At 44.0% G+C, this 12828-nt stretch overlaps 1 long non-coding RNA gene across 1 annotated transcript; it reads left to right on the top strand.

The window, feature by feature from the left end:
- Positions 1 to 2401: 2401 nt before the first annotated feature.
- Positions 2402 to 7907, top strand: LOC136050057 (uncharacterized). Its single transcript, XR_010622370.1, has 3 exons — positions 2402 to 2647; positions 4525 to 4700; positions 6486 to 7907. It is a non-coding gene; the product is annotated as an uncharacterized LOC136050057 (long non-coding RNA).
- Positions 7908 to 12828: the final 4921 nt, after the last annotated feature.

Here is a 12828-nt window from a genome sequence, read left to right as displayed (position 1 = left end):
CTGAGAAGTTAGAGAGCTGTGAAGGAGCAAAGGGCAGAGGAGATAATGCAGCACCCACTGAAACACTTCAATTTTGTTTTCTGAGGTGAGAAGCCTGAATTTTGTATTTCAAATATAAGCTGAAGGTGTGCTGGATTTGCTTGGAAGTGCTGCAAAGCTGTTCTCATTTCCTGTAACTGTTGTAAGGTTGGCTTTTTTCCATAGCTAAACCTTGGTTCTTAGCTAGCCGGAATGAAATGGCAAAAGAAATTCCCTCTCTCTTTCATCTTATAATATATCTAGCAAGGCAAGAATCAAGACTTTGAACATTAATTCCTAAGTCTGTGGCTTGATTTCCTGCAGTAGAAACTGTTTTAAGTGTTTTGTCTTCTCTTACCAAAGCTAATTGTTAATTGCATCTTCTTTTCTTTAGCTATTGCCACAAGGAAGGACTGCCTTCTGTGCCGATGACAGATCTGCCCTTCTGTTATCAGACACTGCTCTTTTGCTATCTCAGTTCCATAACAATTACCTCTGCCTGAGAGCTAGTGGATCAGCCACATTGGGCAAAGCAGTCCTCTGAGAAAGAGAATGATGGATGATAGTGATTCCCTTCAATATGGCTGGAGCACTGAGGTTGTGTTGATCTTTTTTTTTTCCTCTGTCCTTATATCCCCCCCATCTTTCCCTGCTCTGCATTCTTAATATTATCAATCACAATATTTCTGCATGAACAGCATGCATGAATGTAACTTAAAAAAAAATTTATGGCACCGTTGTGTGTCACTTTTATTGAAATTGTCAGGAAAATAATGATTGCTACATGTGGCAGAGGCTGCTGGATGAACATCATGAGGTATATAAAGGGAAAAATAGACTGCCTTGCCAATTTTCTAGTATTTACACCAGCAGTACTGCTTCCTTTCTTCCCCATGATGCTCACATATCATTTGCTATAGCTCATGTACTGGCCTCCCTCATCTGCCCAGAAAGGGAGAGGGCCTGGTGTTCATACTGTGCTGTGTTTCTGCTTGACCCTAACATTGAGTCTGCAGTGATGCGATTTTACTAGCACGGAACTTGGAAGATGTTGTACCGGAGCAAAACAAAGAGTGTCTGGAAGCGTCTTGCCCTAAAAAACATCTGTAGGCAGTACGGGTTTCCTCATGGAGATTGGTTCTCATGACTGGATCTCAGCTGTACTGAGTATCAGCTTTGTATTCACATCCTTCCCTGAAACACTCTCTAATAGTTGATTTAGGCAGTCTTTAGCTGAGATCATATTTCTAGTTTGGGATTCCCTTTATACATCTTTCATTAATACAGGGATTCTCTGCAATCAGAGACCAGCACCGCAGAACAGCTGGATCCATTTTGTCTTGACAAGGGGCATTGGGCATTTTTTTTTTGTACATTTATATACTTATGGCTCTCATGAATGTTCAGAATGCTTTTTATATATATTAAAAATAATCAAGGGTTCTGGAAAGAATTCATACTGCATTGCCATCATCTGCAAGAGTTCTTCCATCTTCCTCTAGAATATGTATTACTAGTTGACACTAGGAACTAACTGGTCCAGTCTGTGAATTTCTAGCTGCAGCTAGAGGAAAGGGAGGCTACAAAGGGAATTGCTATCTCTTGATCATCAGAGAGAGCAAATATAATACAGGCGGCAGTCTGGCTGCCCCTGGAGCAAGTCAGAAGCAAGAAGCTTTCAAACAGGCACCTCGGAAAGTTCCCCAGAGTTTTGCTCTGCCTGCTGCACCCGCTGTGGTTATTTGGTAGGTTACTTGCCCTGCTTGTCTTGAGGTGGCTGGAGTTGAAGCATATGTTTTCTATTTAGAGCTTGGAGGATGCCCAGGTCTGACTTGGCATGCAGTCTGCACTGGGCATCAGCAGTACAGATGTGGAAACCACAAACCCGATTAATATGAGCCTAGGGTAAAAACTCAAATAAGCTTATAAATAAAACCAGACTTGCAGATTATTTGTTTCCATATTAGTCTATAATAGACCCTACTTGATATGTTTGTTTGGTTTGGTTTGGTGACCGACATAGGTATTTATATTTCCAATAAAAATTTAAATCAGAATAAAACAGACCAAGTAAGCTTAAATTATTTGTGCAGAAGATGATTGCAACTGTCTGAAGCGTGTAATTACTTACATGAAACGTTAGCCTGCTTTGAACAGAGATGTGACAAATTCCTCACCATTTAATTTACTGTTCCTTCATGGCTCCAAATCCTACATTTAGATATAAAAATGGACTCCTGAACACAGTCTAATCCTCAGTGAACAATCCTGAGGTGTCAGATGGCTTGGTGGGTCAAATTATTGATGCAAACACCATCTGTGTGATCTTGGGCGAGTCACCAAACAATGCCCGTATCTTAGCTTGAAGTAGTGATCATGTGTTAATGGCAGAAGGTGTACAAGTACCTACTGAAACTGGCGCTGTTTTTAATCCTGCCAGCCTCCTGCTCGGCTCTGGATGCACTAGAGAGAGAGCCCCCGTTGCTCCTTCCCACTGCAACTTCAGCTGCTGCACTGGAGCTAATGAAACTGTTCAAAGTGTTCCAAGGAACCATCTGAGGAGGTTCTTCAGCAGTGCTGGTGGGTGTTTCACTAAAAGGCCCTGGGAGCTCCTGGCCCTTTATCCAAGGTGAGATTGACTTGATTCAGCTCCACTGAAGCATGCACAGTTCTAAAGAAAAATCTATGGTTTGGCAGGAGCAGGACAATGTAGTGTATTCTGCCTTACTAAGGCACTTAGAATGGGACGTCTAACCCAAACGTAACAAGTCTCTGAAATTAGACTTGTTGTACCAAGGCTTTGTATGCATCTACGGTTGTAGTACCTACCAGTGACTGGCTTTCAGACTGTATCAAGGGGATGTAATTGGAATTATGCTTCTGTCTCCCAGACCTCCTTAACAGACATCTGAGGGAAATAAGCACTTCCACATGCTGTTTTGGATCTCATGTAAGCTATCAGGGGAGCATGTAGTTCTTGCATCCCAGACCTGAGCCTTGTATGAGTATTTGTGGTGGCTTTTTAATGCTAGTATGGCCTTAAGACAAACAAATAGTGCTTTCTTCCTATCTTCACATTACAAAAAATAAGGGGAAAAAGCTCTCACACCATTTGTTAGGTTGTCGATGCCAGAGAAAAGACACCAGCAGATATTCCATTCAAATCTCCAGTTTTTGTTTCCAATTGTTTCTCTGGATCCCTTTTTATTTTTCTCCTCTTGTAATAGTTGAATGATGTCCTCTTTTTAGGAAACAAGTTTTCAGCTTTACAACGGTCTTGACTTCTCATTGTTTGAAAGTCAAGAGGGTCACTCAAAGTAAACTGTGTTGTGCTGGGAAATGTTTTTCCACATGGAAATATTGGAGGGTCACTCTGTGCTCTGCCTGGAAAGGCCAGAAGATGCCTTCAGGTTCCCCAGGTGCATCTGTGTTTGCTTTCTAATGTTATTGCACAACAATATAATTAGTATTATGTCTAAACGTTGTCTTTTTAAACAGAGCGAACACATCTAAACTAATAGGCAGGGAGAAAAGGAGTGGATTAGTCATCACAGTAAGGAATTAACTCTTTCTGTTGCCCAAAGATGGTAGAGGTGATATCACCTTCCTAAACTGCAGAAGGACATTATTGTTTTTGTTCTCACAAAGGAGTAGAAATGATTTCTGTCACTTAGGCAGTCAGAAGGAAATGCAAGGGTCTGTGTCACGTGAGAATCAGACAAGACTGGTGAATTTCAAGATACAGTTCTCTTTCCTGTAGCACGTGCCATTGAAGGGCAGGAAGTTTCCCTCCTGCTCACCTTTTTCTTTGTTAAAACCTCCTTTTCCCTGTAGGCTGTCTCAGGTACTGTGCTAGGCTTGGCACGTAGACACAACTAGAAACGCAGGCGAGACTCCGTGGAGCAAAGTGTCCAAGTGCTGAGCGAGCGCCCAATGGGCCGTAGCAAAACGCACAACCAAGTCAAAGAAAAATGGAAAATACTGCATAAAATTCATCTTTGCATCCCTTTTTCCTCTCTTGATATACGGCCTCTTATTCACAGCTGCCCGGGCCCCGGCCTGTGTGTAAATATGTCAGAGCAGCAATGAGACGGAACGCGGGCACAGAACCGCCGGCGGCTGCTCCAGATAAAACGCCGAGCTGAAGCCGAGGCGTTCATTGTAAATAAAGATCAAGGCAAAGCAGCAACGTTTCTGTTTGACTTCAGCCTGCCAAGGTTACTAGTCCAACTCCTTTCACGACTACCATATGTCCACATGCATTTCCCCCTCCAGAAAGTGACATGTTCCTCTTATGACAGCTCTGCAGCCATTGCAAGTTCCTCGATACTTTCCACGTGTTGTTTTGCAATAACCTGGAAACGCTGTTGGCAGATGGGCCAGTGGGTGCATGTGTATACATGCACAGGAGAGAGACTGCCAGCCATTCAAGTCTGATACTGCTGTACCTTAGCAGCAACTTTGCAGGGCCTGGGAAACATTAATGGTCTTTTTTGTTCTTCTCAGTAGAGGGCACTGGATCCTGTAAACAGGCATTGGTACTGCGCAGCTCAAAGGGCCTAACAGCTTTAGCAGATGGACTGATTTTTTTTCCCTCTGGATCCTGGTGATGTGGAAGAGAAGCCTGGCTCTGTCTGCTGTACGCCCACTGACAGAGAGACATCCAATGGTGTGTGTTGCAGGTGATGTACAAGAGAAAGACACAACTTTGTTTTGTTTTAATTAAAGTGGCAGCTAAAAAAAATTCGTTCACTTGGAAACCAGGCTGGTTGAAGCACTTGCCATCTGGCATCCTTCTGAGCAGCAACACCAGCCAGCTGGCACAACTGGGGAAGATACAAGCACCTACAAACTACAGCCTGAACAGCACAGGCTGGCATGAAAACTGCTTGAACTGTACAGGCTTGTTCCTACAGTCCATAGAGGAACTGCAGGAGTAGTCTGTGAGGAGTTGTCTTAACCAGGGAATGTAACCTCTGACATAGCCCTTCATCCAAAATGCCCACATTTTCAGTACATCATTTCTTCCAATGAATGCTTTGTTCTCAGTAATACCCAACATGTACTGTCAATATGCTGCACCCTCTCCTTCTCGTCCCTCTGTGCTGGGGTTTGTACTTTCCTAAGTGGTGGCTCAGATGATCTGCAAGCTGAAGGGACTGAGGAAAATATTAGAAACCTTGCATTTTTGGGTGACTTTTAAAATTGATTTCACACATGTATGTTGTAACTTAATTATTTCAGTAATGAAAGTTTTAATGCTAATCAAGAACATACATAAAAAAACTTCCTAGACCTTCATCTGGCACTAGGCTAATATCTTGAAAATTTGGCACAATTAACTCATATAATTCAAGAATAAGAAATTATTCATTTTCCATACTTAACAGGCACTGACCTATGTTCTTGAGCTGACATAGAATGCTTCACTGTAAGTGACAGCTCCAAATGCTCTGTTAGGCAAGAAAATTGATTGCTATCACAATACATGCTTTACCTCAGCTGAAGAAAACTGGAAGGCCATGGTTTTTCCAATGAAGCAGCTGGTTAGTTATTGAGGGGTTCATGCTTCAATAGCTGCACATCTCACCACACCCTAGCAATTGCCAGACATGAGCTGGAACTTAAACGTGCTTGAAAATGTGGCTGTATCTTACAGCATTTACTGATTCCTGAGCTTAGTGGGACTCAGGCATGCCTGGTCTCAGAGCAGGGAGAAAGGGGCAGCTTTCCTTTCCCATATTCTCACAAGTCTGAGCTTTTGCCCTAGCAATGCAATATGATTCCAGAACTGCCCACACGCCAAGGCTGGCCCATGGCTTGTAGTGCCGTGTGCTGTTGTTCTCACTTAAATCAGGTAGAAGTGATTGCTTAGGGTTCTAGGTTTGTTCTCTTATTAAATAGCAGGCCATAACAACTGCTAGTGATCTCCAGTCTAGAAGAAGAGTGACGAAAGGCCATATTATGTCAAGCACTGTTGTATCTTTTCATCTGTCCTGCTTGGTACGGCATGTTCCAGGTGGAGTCTGGCAGGATGCTAGTGCTAAAACTTGCCCTCTGGTTGAAATAGAAGTGTCCTAGCTCCTCGTGCCATGTTCAGATCTCAGCTCCCTTTGACTGCCCTAGAATGTACTGTTCCCATCAAAATCCTTTGATGTGTGGGTGCCCCCTGACTTGAGCACTTCACTATTCTGAGAAGGAAGATCAGTATCTTCAAACTTCTTTACAAATATATCTGCTCTCCTTATAGTCTGTGTTAGGCTGGATCAGATCTGTATTTGTACCCAACTTCACTTCCTGCTACAGAAGGATGCTGATACTGCATCTTCATTTCTGGTACTGTAAATCGTTATTCCTCTACACCACACAATACAGAAACAGGTAGATGATAAACTTGGCCATAACTTGGTTTGGTAGTAACTTTCCTTAGCAGTTCAAAAATGTGATTATTAATTTTTTTTTTCCAGGTTAATGAGGTGTATGGATGGGAGACTTCAGCTTAATCCCTTGGAACCATGACAGTCTGAGGTGTTGCCTGGCTCAGCCTTTAGATGGGAAAGGAAAGAATAACTTGAACCTCTCTCCAGTCATTTCCGGATATTTGCTGTTAGAGAGCAGATGTGATTCATTCCAGAGGACTGCTGAGTGCTCCCATGTATCTGATCTACTAAGCAAGGTTGGTAGCACCAGCTCTCCATGAGATTTCCCTCTCCTGAGGAGAGGCTGGTGTCAGCCCAGCTAACTCTCAGGGGCCTGACATCAAACTGGTTGGAGTTCTGTTAGAAGCCAACTGAAAACGTGTTGCTGTTATTATCTGACACTGGCTGAAACAAAAGCCAAATGTTGATGAATGTCTGATCCTAAAAGTAAACAGTTTGATTTTTTTTCTCTTTGCAAGTCAGGGGCCCTCTAGGGTTTTATCTGATTTTGGCAATCTGTTGCACGTTTTGGGGCCTGGAGCATGGTTTTAATTGTTACATCACAGAAGTTGCCAAATAATGTTGAATGCTCCTTAAAAACTCTCAATTTTATGGAACTTCTCAACGGCTTGACTAATACAATAATTGCTGGAACTCTGCTATGTTGCCTAGTGGCAAATGGAATTTTTTCATAATGATACTGTCTGTCATTAATAGCAGGATTTGTTCTTTCTCTCAGTGGGAGAGAGGCCAGAAACCAGAGGTATCTGTCTTTTTTAATGACAGCCAACAGCAAACGGATAAAATAATCAATTACATCTACAGCTAGGTAGATAAAGTATAATTTATCATGTCAAAAACAAAAATGTTTTTAATTGGGCTGTTAATCATTTTGTAATTTTAACTAAAGAGATGAGAGCGCTATTTTATGCTCAGACATCACTAATATTTCATACAATATTAACTGATCTTATTATAGTTTTAATAACAGTGTTTACTACTAACTGACAAAATAAGAAATACCATTTCTGCTGTCATTAGCTGCAGCCTTTGCAGTTACAAAGGACTGCCATTCTCTTTTCTTTTTCTCCCACTGGAAGGATCCAGGAGAATAAAAAGGTCCAGCTGACTAACTAGCTCTAACAGTTTCTAAACTACTCTGGTCTGTTTGATTAGGAGTGTGCATACTTGTTACCACCAAACATGTTACTGAAATGGTAATTATTTTTTTAACAGGAAAACATAAAAGCAGATTAGTATAACAGCAAAGGCTGCAAGTGAGGAGTTTTGATTTCTAGCCACACCTGTGTTGTCGTGTGGGAAGCTGGGCAGATCACTTAATCCCTCCTAACTTGTTCTCCCTGTCTGTAACATAAGCATTAGGTGCTTCATCATGCTTCTGTGGAGGACGTTAATGGTGCAAGATTCCTAAAAATTTGATTCAAAAATGGCAAACATCCGGGGAGCTGGGGGCCAAAGGAAGGAGAGGAAGGAGATAGGAGCCAAATCTTCCCCATACTATAACTGAAAATCTCCTCGTGATGCTCATTTCAGGATCACTGGGAAATCATCTACCAGAAAAACCTCCCAGCACCAGAGTACTTTGGCTGCCTACTCTTTTGTTATTACTCATATCAGTCTCATGACTAGATAACACTGTTTAGGACAAGATCTCTTATTTTACCTATAAAGTCCACATTTACAAAATTCCAGACATGCAAGGAAGAAAAATGTGATTCTTGAGAGCCCTTTTATTTGATGAGTTTAAATTTATATCCACAGCATCTCTCAGTGTTGCACGTGTCACATACAGGTAGGACTGCCCTTCTGCTAACTGGATCTTCCCTGAGAGTGGGGGGAAGTATCAGGCACTGGGTTTTTTATAGGTCTAATGGCAGTACCAAGGCAGTATTTAGACTGGGAAACAGGGAGGACAGACTCTGGGGCTGAATTCCCTGAGCATAAATAAATTGGAGGTACGTGAACATTCAAAAAATTCCCAGAGAGTCACATTGCACGAGTTAATGGGCCTGGTGCCCTCACCTGTGCCAATTTTATGTGACTCTTAACTCTGGCATTAAACAAAAACGAGACTTGCACTAATGACATCCACAGCCCATGGTGAAGAAAATATGTTGCTACTTTGATACAGATCCCCTTTTAAGGAGGACACAATAGACAGCCAAGGCTTTTTCCCATCTGTTAGGTGAATGTTACAGTTCCTTGCCCAGAAATGTGCTCTCAGCAACACCCCTCCACTTTCAGTGTTACACTAGATAATTTTTAATAAGAAAATGGTTATCTGCTGCCCCTGTGTCTGACACCTTGATTTTACCCTCCTTCTCCATTACTTGAAAGGAGGGAAAAGGAGGACCTGAGTTGGCTGGGGGAGGGGAAGCAAATAGCGTGGGGAGGGTGTTAAACAGACCAGCTGCTATGTGCGAAGTATCTGCTTTCTAATTGCTTCTGTTGGAATTTAGGGGATAAAGGCACTGGCTACACTTAATTAATAAGGCAGGACTCACATAAACTCCAGCTGTGAGCACAGGACTGGTCTTTAAAGGATAAGCTCAGGAGGTGAGGCAGAGAGTTTGATTTCCTTGCATGAAATCCCACCGCACGCTGCTGGTACTGTGTGTGTGTGTCTGTCCACTTCAGCCTTTTGGGCTGAACTAGACATGAGGTATCTGTTGCTGTCTGTGCCCCATCCCAAAGAAAACTGATCTGTCCTCACCAGGAATTTCCCTGAGATACAGACAAGGCCCCTAAAACTCATATGAAAATGTGAATGCCACACTATTCCCCATTTGTTCCATTATCGCTGCCATGGGACACCCCCACAGCAGTGCAGGGCCCTCCCAGACAGATCACAGCAGCACTGGGGTCTGTGCTGAAGCCAAAGGTTTCTTCTACTTCTGTGGAGTGGCACCTCTGAATTTCAGAGCTAGTTGTTTAAGTGTGTTACACTAGGAAACAGTGGAATCAGAAACAAAGGTGGAGGGGATGTTCCCATGTAGTTGAGAGCCTGTTTTTCCTCACTGGTTGCATAGGGAAATGAGCTTCCTGCTTAAGGTGAGGTGTCATTTGCTGTCCTGAAACCTTTGTGTCCTGGCTGGCCTGCTCCTTGGGGTGCCAGCAGCCAGGGCAGGTCTGTTCCATGTGTGACTGCTCTCCCTCCCAGGCCCTCTCCTTTCCTGCCCTGTGCTCCTCAGGTGAGTGCTGGGATCAGCACTAGAGGGAACACGGCCACATGGCTGCAAACAGGCTGGGGAAGGAGAAGTGCTCTTTTGGCATGGAGAGCCCCTGGGTGGGCCCCGCTGCTTGTTCTCACACACCCTGCATCCTTAGGCTGCTCTTCAGTGAAAAGCTTCCCCCTGACATTTAATCTAAATCTTTGCTGCTTTAGTTTTAAGCTATTCCCCCTTGTCCTATCACTATCTACCGATGTAAAAAGTTGATTTCCCTCATGTTGATAATCTCCCTGCTCTCTCTGAGCATCTTTGTGGCTCTCCTCCAGACCTTCTCCAAGATCTCCACATCTTTCCTGTATTGAGCACCCCAGACCAAGATGTAGAACTCCAGATGGGGCCTCATGAGGGCAGAGCAGACGGGGCCAATCATCTCCCTGTCCTTGCTGGCCACCTCTCTTCTGATGAAGCCCAGGATACCGTTGGCCATCCAGGCTGCTGGCTCATGTTCAGTTTTTCATCAGTTGGGACCCTTAAATCCTTCTCTGCAGGACCACTCTCAAGTTCTTCTCCCAGTCTGTATACATATCTGGGATTACCACAACTCAAGCACAAAACCTTGCACTTTGCAATGTTATTATGTTCACATGGCCCCACTTTCTGAGTTTATTAAGGTCCCTCTGGATGGCATCCCTTCCTTCTGCTGTATCAACTGCACTCCATCACAGAAGGCCACCAGATTGGTCAGGCACGACCTTCCCTTGGTGAAGCCATGCTGGCTGTCTCAGCTCACCTGCTTGTCCCTCATGTGCCCTAACATGTCTTCCAGGAGGATCTGTGCCATGATCTTCCCACGCACAGAGGTGAGGCTCACCCACCTGTGGTTCCTCCTTCCTCCCTTTCTTGAAAATGACAGTGATATTTCCCTTTTTCCAGACCCCCAGGACTTAGCCTGACAGCCGTGACTTTTCAAATATGATGGAGTGAGACTTGGCACCCATATCAGCCAGGTCCCTTAGGTCCCTGGGATCTGTGTCATGTGGCCCCACAGACTTGCACACATTCAGCTTCATGAGGCAATCTTGGACTTTCTCTGCTCCTTCAGCGCTGGGGAGTTCCTCCAGTTCCCACCTAGAGGTCCAGGGATGTGAGAAATACGAGAATCCTGGCTGCTATCTCATTTAAGGATGAGGAAGGGTGTCTTTTTTTCTTTTATTTTTAAGTATGGATCAATCATTCATGTATGAAGATGAACTCCCACTCAGCCTCCCTTGTTCCCTAATACTTTCACTCTTCTGCTCCTCATTATTTTATGGTTTTGTCCTTGACTGGTAACATCTCTCTCTTGTTCTTCCTTACATGCATCATTAAGAATGGGAAGAACTTATATTAAAAGCTCAAGCCTCATGTAGATCTTAAGCTGTAAATAATGTTTTATACAGATTCTGAGATTATTAAATCCTTCCAGTTTGCCTCCCTCCTACTTTTACAGTTCATTTGATTAGAGTACAGATATTCTTTTGAAAATTAACTATTTCTGTTTTGATTTTGCAGGCAGCCTTGAGAAGGTACCGTCTGGCTGTATGCACTGTTAATCAGAAGATTTGCCATAGGAATCCAGAAACACTGCCTTCAAGAGAACTGACTGTTGGCAAAGAAAAAAAACACCAGAGAAACCCTGGAATTCTGAGGCAGTTGACTTTCTAAACCCAGGCAAGTTGCAATTGAAATCCAGTTATCTGGGGAGAGAAATGCATTCAAAGCATAGTTCTTTGGAGGGGTCTGGCAGGCACATCACGAGTGAAAGAAGTTAGTAATGTGAGGAGATAGTCATGCTCAAGGATCAACTCATTTTGGACAGCTGTAGGAGCATTGCCTCACTGTAGTTGTTTGTCCTCTTTACCTTGATACCGAGGCCAGGCATCACAGCACCAGGCCACTGAAGCATAGCTTCTCCCTACAAGTGCAACCAAACCAGCTGCCACGTTTTGCGGAGATGCTGACACTATAGTGCTGAGCTGCTCTTCGTTCCACTCGATGAAATCTGCTCACATCAGCCTGTGTATTAGGGGTACGGCCGTCAGTCAGGCTGTGCTGGTATGGAGCTGAGCAAGGAGAAATATCCTTACCAGAGGTATTTACTGAAAAGCCTCACAGTAGACAGCCTACACAAGGAAACTATCTCCTCCAATTAGTCCATGGTCATCAATGAGGTAAATGTCTCTGCCTTCTGACCCAGACAGGGTGGAGTTTTAATAACAGACATAAATCTGTTGTGCTTCTCTCCTCATGACCTAACATACGCTGTCAAGGCAATGCATGCCTCAGAGAAGGAGTAGAATTTATGTGTACAATAAAACAATAGAGCCTCAGTGCTATCAGCTGTTTGATGAACTTTAATATACATTTGCTATAAAACAAGCAGCAAGTACCAGAATGTGATACCCAAATAAAAGCCCTTGATCCATTTGCATGACAGATCTTCAGCTTACTCACATTCACGTGAGAGACACACATAAAAACTATATTCACGCTTAAATTCTCTTAGAAGCTGTCTGAAATACCCCCCAGTTGCAAGTGATACTGCAGTACTTAGCTGATGCTCATGTTTCGATGGCTTTGCCTTCATGATTCTTCCAGTGGTTCCTTTATGTTTTCTGGTATTTTGCCAAACACCTGTGTATCGGTGCACAACAAGTATTCTTGCCATTTAATTTAGACTTGCACAGAGAGCTGCAGACCTAATCCCAGACCTCTAAAGAGGTTTACGGCACTCTGGTTTCACCTAATCCCGAAACCTAAACCAGAATCATTGAAAACCTCCATGACACCATAGGAATGGGCAAATAAAGGGCTTCCACTATGGAATTATTAAGGGGACACGGTGTATCTTTTGGATTTGCGACCCAAGGCTTTACCTCGGAGCCCACAATACGGCGTTTGTTTTGAAGACAGGAGGTTGAAAGCTTTCCTTAACCGGAGGGCCGGATCCCTCCCCACACCCAGAAAGAAGAGGGGCGATCCCTGGGAGGAGTGGGGGATGGGAGGAAGGAGGACCCCGCGAGCCGCGGCGGCAGCGGGCAGCAGTGCCGGGCAGTGCAGCAGGAGCGCGGTGCTGTGCGGTGCTGTGCGGTGCTGTGCGGTGCTGTGCGGTGCTGTGCGGTGCTGTGCGGTGCTGTGCGGTGCTGCTGGGACAGACATCG

Source organism: Cyrtonyx montezumae, unplaced genomic scaffold (assembly GCF_038088225.1).
Source record: "Cyrtonyx montezumae isolate F1298 unplaced genomic scaffold, pur_monq_1.0 scaffold_23, whole genome shotgun sequence".
NCBI lineage: Eukaryota > Metazoa > Chordata > Aves > Galliformes > Odontophoridae > Cyrtonyx > Cyrtonyx montezumae.
The sequence above is the reverse complement of the archived record's forward strand: the minus strand, read 5'-3'. Positions and strand labels throughout refer to the sequence as shown.